Raw genomic sequence first — 11,493 nt, 5'->3', positions numbered from 1 at the left:
CTGTCTAATTGTTATGAAGGCTAATTGCATGTTCTACTGCATGAATAAACAACTTAAGCTAAGGCTATATGTCAGTCTCAAAATGTATAGGTCTGGAATAGAAAAAGAAAATGCCACCAAGCTATAATTTCTAAAATGACAAGAAGAAAGAGGAAGCTGGCTTAAGGTAAATGGACTATGTGTATCGTTTTAATGAACTTAACATATACAGCGTTCTTAATTAACTTGTTATGAATTAATGTAACATAACTTACCTACATTTAAATTAAGACAAATTTTATTTTTGTCCTCAGCATGTTCACATATTTGTCCTTTTTCTTCCATGTCTCCACGCTCCAACACATCATATTTACGCTTAGAGCTAAAAAATATAAAAGGATGACATTGATCTTGATTTTATACCAAATTGATAAGGTATCACAGATAAATTAGAGAATTGCAAATATTTCATACTATTAATTTAAGCTGTGAACTTCGCCTCTGCTGTGAATTTCATTCTTTCTATGCAACTGAAGAGTTGTCAGGAAAGTATAATTTTGAAATGCAGGCAGTTGTATCCACAGGATATGCATCTAAAAAATCAAGGCTTTCATCAAGATGTGTGACACTGCTTTCATAATTCTGACATCCCCATCTCCTAAGAGAGAATTAACAGGAAAACAAATTTTATCAATTGTCTTAAGCAATTTCAAGAGGATGGAACAACATACAATATTATCTAAAATGGAAACACAAATGGAGTAAGTGGAAACTTATTTGAGAAAACTGAATACATATTTCTATGTTGTAATTAGACAACTATATACAATATTTATCCTCTTACACTTGGAATTGTAAAATACACGTAAACACATTTCCTCTCCTTTGTCTTTCCTTGAATTGGCAAGCTGGCAAAGATATTGACTCAAATCTTAAACAGAGTAAGTACTAGAAGGATTTTTGAGACAGGTGTACTGGAATCTAGTTAGAGAAGTCAATGAATAGCAAAATAAATACGTTCCATTATGAAGTATGTGAGTTTATTATATATAATACTACACCTTTCAACTATGAAGGACTTCAATCTAAGATAAAGACTTCTGCTGATTTATACAACCATATAAAAGATGATTCTGGTTGCAGCTGCTACAGGTATTGTCTGATTTCTTCCTCCAGTGAAAGTGTAGTGGTGCAGATGGACACCATTATTGGATAAAGGATAAAAGTGAAAATCCATAGAAGATAATGGGAAAGAAAGGATTCTGAGGGAAGGTCAACTCTCTTGGCAGTTTCTAATATGGCTCTACAAATGAAAACCAATCGTGTGGTGATTTATTCAAGCTGTATTTACTTCTGGGATGGAGCTGTTGAACTACAGTGAATATAAAATGTTTATGCACCGGTTAAAAATGCCAGGTTTCTCAGATGTAAAAAAAAATCAGACCAAGAGAAATCACTTCAGAATATATTTTTTTACCTTTAAGGTAATATATATACACTGTACAATTCAATTGACAAACTGAAATCTTTTAGGTGGAAAAATAATAAAAAATGAAGAAATTTCATATCCATTATAGGTCTGCTGAAGATAGCCTGTTGGTGATTCCCCCCACCCCCAATGTCATTTCATTTCCCCTGAATAGTTCCTAAATTCCTGAGAACAATACTGCTGCCAAAATTGAGAATTTATGACCAATACCTCCTTGACTACTCTTACTTGTAAGCATTCTACCCCCATTTCTTTTCCCCATCTGGTTGACATCACTATTCTTTCCCTTTAACTTTTCAATGTACTTATCTAGAATTTATCTCAGTAGGTGGCAGAATCTGTTGACTTTGTCTGAGATGTCAAGAAGAATACTAGGGTTGTAGATTAAATGTTAAATCTACCTACCTCTAGCCATTACTTGCATCACATTCTGATCGCACCATGTCTTCTGATACTCCATAAAGCTTATCTAATAAGTAGAAAGGGAAAAGAGGCATGATAAGTGATAATGCTAAACTGAAGCTCTTCAAGACAGTGAACTAAACCCAATGGCCTATTTTTTGATAGAGAAGTGAGACTGAAGCCTCATTTTTAAGGTTAGAGGAAGCAAACCCAGAGGAGGAATGGCAGGAAACCAGTGATGCATTGTCAGTTATTTTATTTTCTTATTAAAAGCTGTATATAGCACTGATAATTTACATAATTGGTAACACTTGATCATCTTTTACACTACTCTGAATTCAAACCCTAAATTAGCTTCTGCAGATCCTAATTAACAGTGAAATCTAATTTTCTAGTGGATTCTTCTTCCTGTTATATGCTAATCAAGTTACTTAAATGTTAATTGATAATTAAAATTGTGATTACATCTTTATTATAGGTGTAATTTAGTTTCATTCTTTTTCAACCACACTTCCAATTTGCATATTCATAAGTCTCTGTGGGTGCTCTTTATAAAGCCAAGTGAATTTAATAAACCTGACAAAAACTGGTTTATTAAAGTCAAATTAAAGCTTTAGGCCCATAATTTAAACTATAGCTCAGAACAAATTAGTTTTAAAACCAAGAACTAGTGAAAAGAACAATCACAATTTGAAACATGGACAGGACTATTCTCCACTACTGCCAATTAATGTTAATAGTTAGTGAAATAGGAGCTGAGTTCAAAGCACTAGAAGTTTATTACATACTACCAATACACACAAGAATTTGGTCTACTTATGGTCAAGCCAAATTGGCCCAAGATCAGGGGTCCCCAACCCCTGGTCTATGGACCAGTATTGGGCTGTGGCATGCCAGCAACCAGTCTGCACAAACAAAGCCCCCCATCCACGAGATAAGGCAGCACACTAAACCACACACCCTCTGGTCCACGGAAAAACCTTTTCCCACGGAACCGGTCTCTGGTGTCCAAAAGGTTGGGGACCTCTGCCCTAGATGAAGGTCAATGGAATTCACAGCAATACATCTACAGGTTCTAATCACCGCTCCTAAAATAATGAAAGTGAACTAAATCTGATCACAAAAATCACTTCAAGGGCAGAGCCATCAATTACTAAATCCACTATTCTCTTTTCTTCCCTTCCCCACCAAAAGAATAAAACACACTTTTTCTTCACTTATTCTGGTATGTGAAATAGATATTAGCTTAATATAACAGCAAAGATTCTTGGAGACTTTTGAAAAAAGAAACAAGAATAAATAAGAGCTATCAAGTCTACCTTGAGGAAATTAAAATGATTCTGAGCTTGCCTAATATATTCTGAATATTTATTTGATACATATAGTATCTTAATTTTCAATCAGAAACTCAAAGCATACAGAGCTGTACAATTTTATGAAATTAAGCTACTCCAATCAAATTTAACTATTTTATATATACAAGTACACACATTGCTTGGAATACATCAATGGATAGGATAGGACAGGACAGGACAGGACAGGACAGGACAGGACAAGAACAGAACAGAACAGAATAGAACTTATAGGTCTTTTAGGCTAACTCCCTGCCCATAGCAGGAGACTGATTTATCCTTCCCAGACAAATAGTTGACCAATCTTTGCTTGAAAACCTCCAGCAATGGAGTACCCACAACTCCAAGAAACAACCTGTTCCACTGATTAATTATTCTCACTGTCAGGCAATTTCTCCTTGGTTCCAGATCGGATCTCTCTTTAACAAGCTTCCATCCATAGCATCTCTCCTTCCCTCAGAAGCTTTGGAAAATAAGTTGATCTTCTCATTTTTGTGGTACCCCATACCGGAAGACAGCTATCATGCCATATTTTAATACACTCTATGTATTTAGTATACAGCTGTAAACATACATAATGGAAGTATATTTAACAGGAAAATAGTTCAAGTTGATGTTGGAAGTTTCAGCAAACACTATATTACTGTTTATTTTGAATACAACCCAATTTAGTTAACTAGTTCTGATGGCCATGAATATGAAGACATAGATTTCAAGGTAATACTTCATATCATTCACAGATGTTACACACTGCACTCCCTTGGCTAATTTTACATCCTATGTGTAAAACTGCTGGAAATTTGTTACTTTTTTATTCAGAACAAACATTTGCCAGTTTTTCTGGTATAATAAAATAAATAAAGCTGTTGCCTCCCCTGATGTCAACAGTGTTTGCTGACTTTTTTACCCAGCATTCTAGGCATGAAGCCAATATTTTTTCCTTCTTTCCCTAATCTTACTTCTGATTATCACAAAGTACTCCAACATAAAAAATAATAATTCTAAAAGAACTTCATGAGTGTATAATATGTGCAGGATTACCTAAACAATTATCAATATACATTTGGATACCTGGATCTGTGATTTCTTGCAGAATCCACAAGGTTTTTGGAAGAAAAACAAAATACAAAATATAGGCCTCATTTAACTTTTTAAAAAGCATAATAGTAAATCCTTTGTACGTTATAGCTATGGACTTTAATAAGGTACAATGGAGCATTTAAACATGGGTAGTAATTCAATTAGCACGTATAATTGTGAAGGTAAAACAAATTCTTAAGTCTTTCTTGTAAGCAATTTCAGATATGCTTGGGTGATTTAAGGGATGTCTCACAGTAAAGCATCTTTTTGTATACTTTGATTTGAGCTGCCATTCTGTTAGTGGAACAGATTTTAAAATTTCATCATACATTTTGTGAATCCTCAAATCATCCAATGCAATGTTTTTGTCATATACAGGTGAAACTCGAAAAATTAGAATATCGTGCAAAAGTTCATTTATTTCAGTAATGCAACTTAAAAGGGGAAACTAATATATGAGATAGACTCATTACATGCAAAGCAAAATAGTTCAAGCCGTGATTTGTCATAATTGTGATGATTATGGCTTACAGCTCATGAAAACCCCAAATCGACAATCTCAGAAAATTAGAATATTGTGAAAAGGTGCAGTATTCTAGGCTCAAAGTGTCCCACTCTAATCAGCTAATTAAGCCATAACACCTGCAAAGGGTTCCAGAACCTTTAAATGGTCTCTCAGTCTGGTGCAGTAGGAATCACAATCATGGGGAAGACTGCTGACCTGACAGTTGTGCAGAAAACCATCATTGACACCCTCCATAAGGAGGGAAAGCCTCAAAAGGTAATTGCAAAAGAAGTTGGATGTTCCCAAAGTGCTGTATCAAAGTACATTAATAGAAAGTTATGTGGAAGGGAAAAGTGTAGAAGAAAAAGATGCACAAGCCGCAGGGATGACCGCAGCCTGGAGAGGATTGTCAGGAAAAGGCCATTCAAAAGTGTTGGGGACTTTCACAAGGAGTGGACTGAGGCTGGAGTCAGTGCATCAAGAGCCACCACACACAGACGGAACCTGGCCATGGGCTTCAAATGTTGTATTCCTCTTGTCAAGCCACTCCTGAACAACAAACGACGTCAGAAGTGTCTTACCTGGGCTAAAGAAAAACAGACCTGGTCTGTTGCTCAGTGGTCCAAAGTCCAGGTTTTGCATCTCATTTGGAAACCAAGGACCCAGAGTCTGGAGGAAGAATGGAGAGGCACACACTGCAAGATGCTTGAAGTCCAGTATGAAGTTTCCACAGTCTGTGTTTATTTGGGGAGCCATGTCATCTGCTGGTGTTGGTCCACTGTGCTTCATTAAGTCCAGGGTCAACGCAGCCGTCTACCAGGAGATTTTGGAGCACTTCATGCTTCCTTCCGCAGACAAGCTTTATGGGGATGCTGACTTCATTTTCCAACAGGACTTGGCACCTGCCCACACTGCCAAAAGCACCAAAACCTGGTTCAATGACCGTGGGATTACTGTGCTTGATTGGCCAGCAAACTCGCCTGACCTGAACCCCATAGAGAATCTATGGGGCATTGCCAAGAGAAAGATGAGAGACATGAGACCGAACAATGCAGAAGAGCTGAAGGCTGCTATTGAAGCATCCTGGTCTTCCATAACACCTCAGCAGTGCCACAGGCTGATAGCTTCCATGCCATGTTCATTGAGGCAGTAATTGCTGCAAAAGGGGCCCAAACCAAGTACTAAGTACATATGCATGCTTATACTTTTCAGAGGTCTGATATTGTTCTATGTACATTCCTTGTTTTATTGATTGCATGTAATATTCTAATTTTCTGAGATTGTGGATTTGGGGTTTTCATGAGCCATAATCATCACAATTATGGCAAATCACGGCTTGAACTATCTTGCTTTGCATGTAATGAGTCTATCTCATATATTAGTTTCCCCTTTTAAGTTGCATTACTGAAATAAATGAACTTTTGCACGATATTCTAATTTTTCGAGTTTCACCTGTATAGAAGAGAGTGAAGTAGAGTTCTCATAAGTAGATATTCATTTATAGAACATACGATGTACCGTATATACTTGAATATAAGCCGACTCGAATATAAGCCGAGACCCCTAATTTTACCCCCCAAAAATGGTAAAAGTTGGTGACTCGAGTATAAGCCGAGGCTGGGAAATGCAGCAGCTCACCTTATGCTCCTCTCCAGAGATCTTCCCTCAGCAGCGGCCGGCAAAGTAGCTCGCACGCGAAACAAGCCCGGCAGAGGAGCCGGAGCGGCGAGCAGAGGCGCCCGGCCCAGATCCTGCAAGGCCCGGCCGAGACGCGCCCCCAGCAGCGGAGCTGCTCCGGCTCCTCTGCCGGGCTTGTTTTGCATGTGAGCTACTTTGCCTGATGCTGAGAAGACCCGCTTGGGCACTCGGGTTGGTGTCAGTCTCCGCAGGCCCTTCTCGTTTCCAGGAACGTCAAGCGCGCTTGGCTCCCCACCCCCACGGCAGGGCAGGGCAGGGCAGAGACTTGCTCGCCCTTCTGACGGCCCTGAAGAGAAACGAAGGGCTTGCAAACTCCCCGCGAGAAGCTGGGCGAAGCGCGCGGCTGGGCGAGTGTGTGCCTGCGCGCGTATTTACGAAAGAAACGCTCCGAGAGTTCTTCTTTCTCCGCCCCCTTGGGGGGAACTCTAGCGACTACTGTAGCCGCGCTTCTCTTCTCGGCTCCGAAAATAGGGATTTCTACTCTCTCTCTCTCTCTCTCTCCCCTCCCCACCCCGCATTCTCCTGCCTCTTCGATTGCGACAATAAAAGGGCGAAGGGTGCGCTGGTTTCTTCCTCCTTCCTCCCCCCCTCCCCTCCCCTCCCCGATTGTCAGGTGAGGCAGCTGGAGGTCTGGCCGGGAGATTGTAGCCGTTTTGAAACGCCGCGTCTTGAAACGCCCGATCAGCTGATTTTCGGGTGGAAGAGCCGCGGCTTGAATCTGTTTGCATCTGCCTGAATTAGACCGAAACGGCCTGAATTTGACCAGAGTTGCTTTGTAATGGCTGGAGGAACTGCAGAGGAGGTCTTGCCGGGAGATTGTGGCCGTTTTGAAACGCCGCGGCTTGAAACGCCCGATCAGCTGATTTTCGGGGCGGAAAGAGCCACGGCTTGAATCTGCTTGTATTTGTTTGAACTTAACCAGAAACGGCTCGTAATGGCTGGAGGAACTGCGGAGGGAGTGAATGCTCCAGCCTGGAATATTTGGAAAGGCTGGGGGAACCGGATGAACTGCAGCTTAAGCGACTGTTGCCGGAGGAGCCATGGCTTGAAACGCCCCAGTTTTGGGGCAGCGTTTGCTTGTTCCCTCCCTCCCTCCCCTTTCCCTCCTCTCTAAATCCTTCCTTCCTTCCTTCCTTCCTTCCTTCCTTCCTTCCTTCCTTCCTTCCTTCCTTCCTCCCTCCCTCCCCTTTCCCTCCTCTCTAAATCCTTCCTTCCTTCCTTCCTTCCTTCCTTCCTTCCTTCCTTCCTTCCTTCCTTCCTTCCTTCCTTCCCCAGCCCTAATCCGGAAAGTGGAAGGAAAGAAGAGTAAAGGCTGGGCGGAGGAGGAGGGGAAGTGCAACCCTGCACTATTCAGCTCAGTGAAGTCACGCTTGAAACGGCTTGAAACGCCCGATCAGCTGATTTTCGGGGCGGAAAGAGCCACGGCTTGAATCTGCTTGTATTTGTTTGAACTTAACCAGAAACGGCTCGTAATGGCTGGAGGAACTGCGGAGGGAGTGAATGCTCCAGCCTGGAATATTTGGAAAGGCTGGGGGAACCGGATGAACTGCAGCTTAAGCGACTGTTCCCGGAGGAGCCATGGCTTGAAACGCCCCAGTTTTGGGGCAGCGTTTGCTTGTTCCCTCCCTCCCTCCCTCCCTCCCTCCCCTTTCCCTCCTCTCTAAATCCTTCCTTCCTTCCTTCCTTCCTCCCTCCCTCCCTCCCCTTTCCCTCCTCTCTAAATCCTTCCTTCCTTCCTTCCTCCCTCCCTCCCCTTTCCCTCCTCTCTAAATCCTTCCTTCCTTCCTTCCTTCCTTCCTTCCTTCCTTCCTTCCTTCCTTCCTTCCCCAGCCCTAATCCGGAAAGTGGAAGGAAAGAAGAGTAAAGGCTGGGCGGAGGAGGAGGGGAAGTGCAACCCTGCACTATTCAGCTCAGTGAAGTCACGCTTGAAATGGCTTGAAACGCCCGATCAGCTGATTTTCGGGGCGGAAAGCGTGCGGTGTTGTTGTGTTTTTTTTCCTCCCCCCGAAAGTGAACGGCAGCTTTCCGTACTAGTGTATTGGCATGTCAAGACACCAGCACAAAGACCAAGGTACAAGCAGCCCTCCTTCAGTCATTATTGAAACATTTGATCAGCCCAACTTCTTCTTCTTATTATTATTATTAAATCTGTTTTTTAACCAAGCGTGACTTCACTGAGCTGAATAGTGCAGGGTTGCACTTCCCCTCCTCCTCCGCCCAGCCTTTACTCTTCTTTCCTTCCACTTTCCGGATTAGGGCTGGGGAAGGAAGGAAGGAAGGAAGGAAGGAAGGAAGGAAGGAAGGAAGGAAGGAAGGAAGGATTTAGAGAGGAGGGAAAGGGGAGGGAGGGAGGAAGGAAGGAAGGAAGGAAGGAAGGATTTAGAGAGGAGGGAAAGGGGAGGGAGGGAGGAAGGAAGGAAGGAAGGAAGGAAGGAAGGAAGGAAGGAAGGAAGGAAGGAAGGATTTAGAGAGGAGGGAAAGGGGAGGGAGGGAGGGAGGGAACAAGCAAACGCTGCCCCAAAACTGGGGCGTTTCAAGCCATGGCTCCTCCGGGAACAGTCGCTTAAGCTGCAGTTCATCCGGTTCCCCCAGCCTTTCCAAATATTCCAGGCTGGAGCATTCACTCCCTCCGCAGTTCCTCCAGCCATTACGAGCCGTTTCTGGTTAAGTTCAAACAAATACAAGCAGATTCAAGCCGTGGCTCTTTCCGCCCCGAAAATCAGCTGATCGGGCGTTTCAAGCCGTTTCAAGCGTGACTTCACTGAGCTGAATAGTGCAGGGTTGCACTTCCCCTCCTCCTCCGCCCAGCCTTTACTCTTCTTTCCTTCCACTTTCCGGATTAGGGCTGGGGAAGGAAGGAAGGAAGGAAGGAAGGAAGGAAGGAAGGATTTAGAGAGGAGGGAAAGGGGAGGGAGGGAGGGAGGGAGGGAGGAAGGAAGGAAGGAAGGAAGGAAGGAAGGATTTAGAGAGGAGGGAAAGGGGAGGGAGGGAGGGAACAAGCAAACGCTGCCCCAAAACTGGGGCGTTTCAAGCCATGGCTCCTCCGGGAACAGTCGCTTAAGCTGCAGTTCATCCGGTTCCCCCAGCCTTTCCAAATATTCCAGGCTGGAGCATTCACTCCCTCCGCAGTTCCTCCAGCCATTACGAGCCGTTTCTGGTTAAGTTCAAACAAATACAAGCAGATTCAAGCCGTGGCTCTTTCCGCCCCGAAAATCAGCTGATCGGGCGTTTCAAGCCGCGGCGTTTCAAAACGGCCACAATCTCCCGGCAAGACCTCCTCTGCAGTTCCTCCAGCCATTACAAAGCAACTCTGGTCAAATTCAGGCCGTTTCGGTCTAATTCAGGCAGATGCAAACAGATTCAAGCCGCGGCTCTTCCACCCGAAAATCAGCTGATCGGGCGTTTCAAGACGCGGCGTTTCAAAACGGCTACAATCTCCCGGCCAGACCTCCAGCTGCCTCACCTGACAATCGGGGAGGGGAGGGGAGGGGGGGAGGAAGGAGGAAGAAACCAGCGCACCCTTCGCCCTTTTATTGTCGCAATCGAAGAGGCAGGAGAATGCGGGGTGGGGAGGGGAGAGAGAGAGAGAGAGAGAGTAGAAATCCCTATTTTCGGAGCCGAGAAGAGAAGCGCGGCTACAGTAGTCGCTAGAGTTCCCCCCAAGGGGGCGGAGAAAGAAGAACTCTCGGAGCGTTTCTTTCGTAAATACGCGCGCAGGCACACACTCGCCCAGCCGCGCGCTTCGCCCAGCTTCTCGCGGGGAGTTTGCAAGCCCTTCGTTTCTCTTCAGGGCCGTCAGAAGGGCGAGCAAGTCTCTGCCCTGCCCTGCCCTGCCGTGGGGGTGGGGAGCCAAGCGCGCTTGACGTTCCTGGAAACGAGAAGGGCCTGCGGAGACTGACACCAACCCGAGTGCCCAAGCGGGTCTTCTCAGCATCAGGCATAGTAGCTCACATGCAAAACAAGCCCGGCAGAGGAGCCGGAGCAGCTCCGCTGCTGGGGGCGTGTCTCGGCCGGGCCTTGCAGGATCTGGGCCGGGCGCCTCTGCTCGCCGCTCCGGCTCCTCTGCCGGGCTTGTTTCGCATGTGATTCTGGGCCAGGTGCTGCTGAGGGCGAGCAGAGGCGCCCGGGCGACCCCAGCAGCGTCAGGCAAAGTAGCTCGGCCGCGCGCAAGTCCTCGGTAAGTTCTTTTTTTTTTGTTGACTGGAGTATAAGCCGAAGTGGATTTTTTCAGCCCAAAAAGTGGGCTGAAAAATTCGGCTTATACTCAAGTATATACGGTAAGTATAGTTTCCATTTTAACAAAAGTAAAATAAATCCAGCTTTTGGAAACTCAAGATATTCTCTTATCTGGTGAAGAAGCCAAGATTTATAGCCCAGGCTTCCAGTGTCTTTTTATATGTGACATTCAGTTTAACCTAATTCAATTTTGACTCTAGATTACATAGGAACATTACAGTACTTCTGTTTTTGGCTAGAATTGATCTGTTCTTTTTTGTTGTAAAATATAGCTCCAAAGATAAATAATATCTCATCAAATTACATCAATGTTTTAAACAAGTAGACTATTCCAGTATCTTCAGTTTTAATGTGATATTGTCTCAAGGCACTGAGTATTGGAAAATGCAGGATGAGTGTTATATTCATCTGTACAATCACTAAACAACCCATTACTTTTTAAATAGCTTTGAGATTCCGTGAGACTGAAAGGCATTACATAAAATCAAGTTCTCCTATAGTCAATTTACTTGTTGTCTGTAAGACACAACCAGTGAAATGGGAAAAATGGTAAGTTAAAGTGACATAAAAACCATGAAGGTCTCTATTCATCAGGGTTAGTGTAGCATTTCTCAAGCGTCTGTCAGGAGAACTCATGTAAATGTCTCAGGGGGGTTAACTGTGTATTTCTCCTCATGGAGGTTTTTTAGGCAAAATTGTTTTTATACTCTACGCAAGGAAATGCTAATAGAACATTAAGATTATATGGGGAA

At 43.7% G+C, this 11,493-nt stretch overlaps 1 long non-coding RNA gene across 1 annotated transcript in view; it reads right to left on the bottom strand.

The window, feature by feature from the left end:
- Nucleotides 1-258: 258 nt before the first annotated feature.
- The window catches only part of LOC308676924, a 56,251-nt gene continuing 45,016 nt past the window's right edge, over nt 259-11,493 (bottom strand). Inside the window, exons 2-4 of the long non-coding RNA XR_014028382.1 lie at nt 1,874-1,937; nt 454-637; nt 259-361 (exon numbers count right to left, since the gene is read on the bottom strand). This is a non-coding gene — a long non-coding RNA (uncharacterized lncRNA). The remainder of the gene's footprint in view (nt 362-453; nt 638-1,873; nt 1,938-11,493) is intronic.

Source organism: Vipera berus (genome assembly GCF_964194415.1).
Source record: "Vipera berus genome assembly, chromosome: Z".
In the NCBI taxonomy this organism is placed as follows: Eukaryota; Metazoa; Chordata; class Lepidosauria; order Squamata; family Viperidae; genus Vipera; species Vipera berus.
The sequence above is the reverse complement of the archived record's forward strand: the minus strand, read 5'-3'. Positions and strand labels throughout refer to the sequence as shown.